Genomic DNA, 6,804 nt, shown 5'->3' with positions numbered 1-6,804 from the left:
TATCCCTGTTCGTTACATTATCGATCGGAGTGTTGCGCTTTCGAGTTACGGTTTTTGTTTATCCCTTTTTCTATAAAGGCTCCTAGTTATAATCAATTATTCATACTACTAAATGTACTAAATTTTGGTTTTAGAGGTCGTAATACCTTGCCATCTCTGAATTATGACTTAAGCATAAGACTCTGTATGGTAGGGTGTTACCGATCTTTTATTATATACTTGGATAATTAGATATTTAGATATGTTATATATGAATGAATATCATTCTAAATTCCTACCGCAAAAATCTCCATAAATATAAGAGTGAAGTACGATTTAGTTTTTATTATTTTGATTAAAAATTAAAATCATCTTTAAAATTTTTTCGTATTTAAAATAATTTCTAATGTCGAATTTTATTTTAAGATCATTCTTCCTTATTTTTTGGATAAAAATGTCCATTTTCTTCTTCTCATTCACTATTACAACAACGACAAACAAATAACAACAAAGTCTTGTCCTATTAGGTGGAAGCGGTTAGCTACATGGATCAAACAACGCTATTGAGCTCTATCATGTATCATGTCTATAAAGAGATCGTTTATATGTAGATCTTGTTTGACCACTTCATGGATGGTCTTCCTAGGTCTTCCTCTGGCTTTCGCCCCTTGTCCATCTTCTATCTCATCTACCCTCCTGATTGGGTACTCTGTCGGTCTTCTTTTTACATGTCCAAACCATTTGAGAGACGATTCTACCATCCTTTTCACAATAGGTGCTATTCCAACTCTCTCTCTTATATCTTCGTTCCTTATTATATCCAATCGCATATGACCACTCATCCATCTCAACATCTTCATCTCTGTCACACTTAATTTATGTTCGTGCTCCTCTTTGGCCACCCAACACTCTATACTATAAAGCATAGCCAGTCTGATAGCAGTGCGATAGAATTTACCTTTAAGTTTTAAATGCACTTTTTTGTCACTTATAAAACTAGACGCACTCTGCCATTTTGACCAACCTGCTTGGATCCTATGATTTACATTCTGTTCAATCTCTCCATTATCCTGTATGATGCACCTAAGATACTTAAAACTTTTAACTTTTCTTAAAATATTTTCTCTAATCTTCACCTTTGCATTAGGATTTTTCCTTCGACAACTGAACTTACATTCCATATATTCCGTATTGCTATGGCTTATACGCAGACCATACACTTCTAGAGTTTCTCTCTATAAATCCAACTTCTTATTTAGGTCTTGTCTTTACTCTCCCATAAGGATGATATCATTGGCAAAAAGTATGTACCATGGCACAGGCTCTTGGACATGCTCTGTAAGTACTTCTAAGACTAATGTGAAAATGTATAGACTTAAGGATGATCCCTGGTGTAATCCTATACCAATAGGAAATTTCTCTATCACACCACCTTGAGTTTTCACACTAGTTGTAGTCCCATCATACATGTCTTTAATTGCACAAATATATGCGATCCTTACTCTCTTTCTTTCCAAAACCTTCCATAAGACCTTCCTTGGCACCTTATTGTACGATTTTTCCAAATCAATAAATACCATATGTAGATCCTTTTTATTATTACGATACATCTCCATCATCCTTCTTAACATGTATATAGCTTCAATATGGATCTGTCTGGCATAAAACCAAATTGGTTCTCTGTTACTTGTGTCTCTTGTCTCAGCCTATGTTCTATTATCCTTTTCCATAACTTCATGGTATGGCTCATGAGCTTGATCCCTCTATAGTTTTCGTAACTCTGTATATATCCCCCTTTTCCTTGTAGATAGGTACTAAAGTGCTCTTTCTTCACTCATCTGGCATCTTCTTTGACGTTAAAATCTTATTAAAAAGCCTAGTTAACTAACTAACGCCTTTCTCTACAAGGCCCTTCCAAACATCAATCGGAATATTATTGGGTCCTATTGCCATGCCATTTTTCATCCGCTTTAGAGCCTCTTTTACCTCGAAATCTCGAATCCTTCGATAGTAGTCGAAATTTTGATCTTCTTCCGTCCTTCATTAAATAAATCGTAGAAGTAGCTTTTCCACTTTTCATTGATCTTCTCATCTTGAGCCAAAACCTCTCCGTCTTTATCTTTTATGCACTTAACCTGATCCAAGTCTCTCGTTTTTCCTTCATGGCTCTTTGTGATTCTATATATACATTTTTCTCCTTCTTTCGTGCCTAAAGACTGGTAGAGACTCTCATATGCTCTTGTTCTTACTTCACTTACAGCCACTTTTGTCTCTTTCTTAGCCGCCTTATATTTTTCTTAATTATTTGCATTAGGGCACAAAGACCACTCTTTAAAGCACTCTCTTTTTGCCTTTATCTTTTCTTGTACACTTGCATTCCACCACCAAGACTCCTTGTCTCTTAGTCCTATCCCTCTAGATTCACCAAAACTTTCTTTTTCTATTCTTTTAATAACTTCTACATCTTCCTTCACATCTCCCCCGCGCTTCCATCTCTTTTCCACTTTGCCTATTTTCCTACCTGTCTTAGAAAGCTTCTTTGTTTTTCACCTTTCATCTACCACAACCTCGTCCTTGCGTTCTTTGTATGTTGTCTTTTCCTCAACTTTTGCTCAACGCAAAAATCCATGACGAGCATCCTATGTTGTGTTGTTAAACTCTCTTCCAGAATAATTTTACCACTAATGCAAAATTTTCGGTCGACTTTCCTAACAAGAAGTCGATTTGAGTGCTTGTCATGCCACTTTTATAGGTTATAAGATGTTCATCTCTCTTTCTAAAATATGTATTTGCAATAAGAAGGTCAAAGGTTGAAGAAAAGTCCAAAATAGTTTTACTTTCAGTATTGACCACTCCAAAATCGTGGCCTCCGTGAATACTTCCATACTCAGTCACTTCTCTTTCAACATGGCCATTTAAATCTCCTCCAAAGAAAATCTTATCTCCCGAAGGTATATCTTGGACTAAACTTTCTACATCCTCCCAAAACCTTATTTTGTATTACTCGTTTGAACCCACTTGTGGTGCATAGGCACTGATCACATGAAAAATACCTCCTTCCACCGCAAGTTTGATAGAGATGATCCGATCATTCACCCTCTTGACATCCACTACGTCCTTCTTCCATTGCTTATCCACGATAATACCTACTCCATTCCTATTCTTCACATTTTCTGTATACCAAAGTTTCAACTCCCTAGCCTTCGTGCCGATCCATTTTGTTTCTTGTAGGCACATGATGTTAATCTTCCTCCTTGTCATGGTATCCACCACCTCCATGAATTTTCTGTTAGAGTGCCTATGTTCAATGTCCTAAATCTCAACCTTCTGTCGCTCCGACCTTTAGCTTTACCTTTTTCTTTGTGAACTAGCTTATTTATCCTCATCTGTTCACGATAATGTGGAAACTCTTGCTCATTTAACACTACACCAGGACACTAATGTGATGGTTCTTGGTCATTTGACACTATACGCGAGCTAAACAGCACGTTGCTTCCGGAAAATGACCTAGCTTTAGCACAATAACGTCTTTGATCTATGTCATGAATATTCGACCAAGTTTTTATGTTGGTTGTCGAAAGCCTAACACAACTTTTCTCCTTTATCTGGGCTTGGGATCGGCTATGTACCGCAAGTGTAGCATAGGCAGAGTTTCTTCCCATTCACTATTATCCTAAGAAAAAAGCTCCATCATTATCCCTTATGTCTTCTCTCTCTTTTCCAGCATTTTTGTCCTCATCGTCATCTCCTATTTATTCTTCTTTAACAATAATGCTTACAGTTGAAGATCTGGAGTCACGAACGCTGCCCAGAAGTCAGAAGTAAATGAACCATGTAACACCTTACCACACAGAGCTTTACGCTTAAGTTGTAAAACAAAGGTGGTGTGGTATGATGATCTCTAATATAAAACATATATACGTATAATAGTCGAAAGAAGGTGGTATACTAGGAGCCTTAAAGAATAGGGAAAACAAAATCATAAAATTAAAAGCGCAACACTCAATATTAAGGATTACTTGTGTACGAAGAAAGCTAAAGTTCACAAACATGTATATATAGAAAGTAAGAACAGAGGGCCAAGAATACAAAATAACAAGCTCCTAACTCAGCCTGTGAAGCTAAGGCTGGTCGGAGAATATTTACATACATATATACATAACCCAAGGTCCAAAATACATATATAAAATCCTAGTTCTCCATAAACCTTTAAGAGGTACAAAATAAAATAAGTTGTTCGGAGAGTTATATACATATGACCATATATAAAATATACATCAAAATAAAGTCCCAAAATAACCACTTCACTGCAGAACTACAGACGCCTAGCAAGGTGCCTCTCGACCTACATCTGAAAACACAAAATATTCATATGGAATGAAAACCGGGGGGTTCTCAGCATGATAAAGGTGCCACGTACATAAGATATAAGGTCTTAGGAATGGCAGAGGCAATCCTAGAATGCCGACACTCAAATTATAAAGCTTAAAGGGCTAAAACAAAAACCATAAATGGGTGGTCTTCTAAGGATTCCTGAACCTAACTAAAACTTAACTAGAACACTAAATCTCTCCACCTTTCTTCCGTTCTTCCATCTCCGATGAATTTGCACAAACAGACAAGTAGACAGTGGCAAACACAAGTAGAAAACAAGTAATACAGATAGCAGGTATAACAATTAGCATATTATAATCAATTAGACATTCCCAATTAATGCACAAGAAAGCAATTCAAACAATATGCACATGATGCATGCCTGTCCTATGGCTGATGAGTCTCATATGTCGGTTATCAAGCCAACCTGACAAGTCCGGCTGCTAAACCCTGGACTGTCCCTCGTCATGCATCCCCAAGAGTCTATGCATAGCTTGTTCTCATATAAAATTTTTCTCTTTGAGGTATCCTTCCCGGGAATTTATACGTGCCCGGTCACCCTTACCACCTAGGGTCAACAGAGTATCAAGTCTCAACCTGGAACATGTGGTGGCAAGCCACGATACTTTACCCAAGAAAACTCGTATCTCAGATAAATTGAATGCATAAGTCATATAAATGTTCATTTTATTGTACAATCATTCATCATAGTCATGGCAGCATATATACTTCGCTTCTTTACACTTTTCATACATAATTCATCACCTTTTAACCTTACTTCCCCTAAGTTGCCATCATTTTTCTAACTTCATCTCATTACTAGGCATACTATGAAGATCTAGGGCTAAATGAATGTAAATAGAGGTTTAGAGGTTTAGAATTAATCTTTAAAACACAAAATCCGTATTTGCTGAAATAGGAGCCACGCATATGCGTGGGCCATGCGTACGCGTGGGCGTGCAGTTTAGCCCATTTCACGTACGCATAGCCTTGTCCGTGTACACATGTACGCTGGACAAAAATGACTCTCCGCAAATGACGGGTATGCGTACGCATACACTACAGTTTTACCAGAAATGGCTAAGTCTACAGAATTTCAGTTTTACACATCGAACTTCCGACGTGCATAACTTTCTCAATTTAAAACATCTTTCATCCGTTCTTCGAACGGAATAAACTTCACGGACCCAATTTTCATATGAAATAAGTTTGAAACAATTTGAGGGTCCAGAAGCCAAGTTATGGCTCGCCGAAATTCGGCTAAAAATCAATTTTGCACAAAACCTCAAACCTTAAATTTCATTAAAAACTAGACTCAAACCCAACCTTCTATACATATATTCATCACCCCAACACCAATTACAACACCACATCTATCATATGTTACCATGTACAACCATATGCATAAATTTCCCAATAATATCAACAAAATTATCAATATACTACCATTTATTCCTATCTATTCATATCACCATCATCAACTCCTCACCTAACAACCTAACACCATCATAAACAATAATCATCCAGCAAAAACTCAATCAATAACAACAATATCATCAAAAGCACTAAGCACTCAACATGCTCATGTGTTCCAACTTATCCTATGGTCATCTAGCCTAAGTTTTCACAAGACATTATATATTAGATACGAGAAACCTAAACCATACATTGGCCGATTTCCACGTATAACCCGAGACACCACCAAGGCACCAAACACAGCCCCAAAGGTCCAAAATCTCCAAAGCAATGACACCCAAACTCCACCAAGCCTCCAATGTAGACACTCAAGCTCCAATTTACATATACACAAACCTAATTCACATATATCACACATACATACCCAAAATTCAATACCTAACATACTCAATTAAGGAATTGGCTAGGATTCTAGAATTCTCACCTTACCCAAGCACCATATAAGCAAGACTGAATATTTTCCTCAAGCTAATCGGATCCTATAATATCAAAGAACCAAAATCTCAACACCACTCTATATAATTCTCAAAAATTTGGGGAAAAGAGAGGATGAGAATGAAAATAGAAGTTCCATACCAATCTACGTACTGGGCTATGTAGAGCTTGATGCCTCGGATGCGTAGCCGCAAACGGTGTGGCGATCGGAGCTCGGAGCGAGAAACTATGTGAATTTGAATGAAAATCAAGGGTTTATGAATTTGTTATGTTCGTCCCCCCTCTTGTGTTGAGCTTCAGCATGACTTGCTGAATGGAGGAAGAAGAGTTAATTCTTCATTAAGTATATGGGCTGATTGGGTTGGGCCTTGGGCCTATTTTGGGCCCGGTTCGACCGGTTCAGCCCATTTGGCCCAATCTTGGGCTAAATTCTTTGAAATTAATGTCAAAATTCTTATTTTAATTAGCTCTATCTTAATTTACTATAAAATTTATACTTCTAATTTTCTTTATTAAATTTTAATTTATTGGTTAATTATT

The 6,804-nt window shown here is 37.0% G+C and overlaps 1 pseudogene; it reads right to left on the bottom strand.

Annotated features, from left to right (window-relative positions):
* LOC107611613 lies at nt 516-3,641 on the bottom strand (annotated as a pseudogene).

The sequence above is a fragment of the Arachis ipaensis genome, chromosome B08 (genome assembly GCF_000816755.2).
Source record: "Arachis ipaensis cultivar K30076 chromosome B08, Araip1.1, whole genome shotgun sequence".
Taxonomy (NCBI): domain Eukaryota; kingdom Viridiplantae; phylum Streptophyta; class Magnoliopsida; order Fabales; family Fabaceae; genus Arachis; species Arachis ipaensis.
Note: the sequence above shows the minus strand (reverse complement) of the source record. Positions and strands in the feature narration are given on the sequence as shown.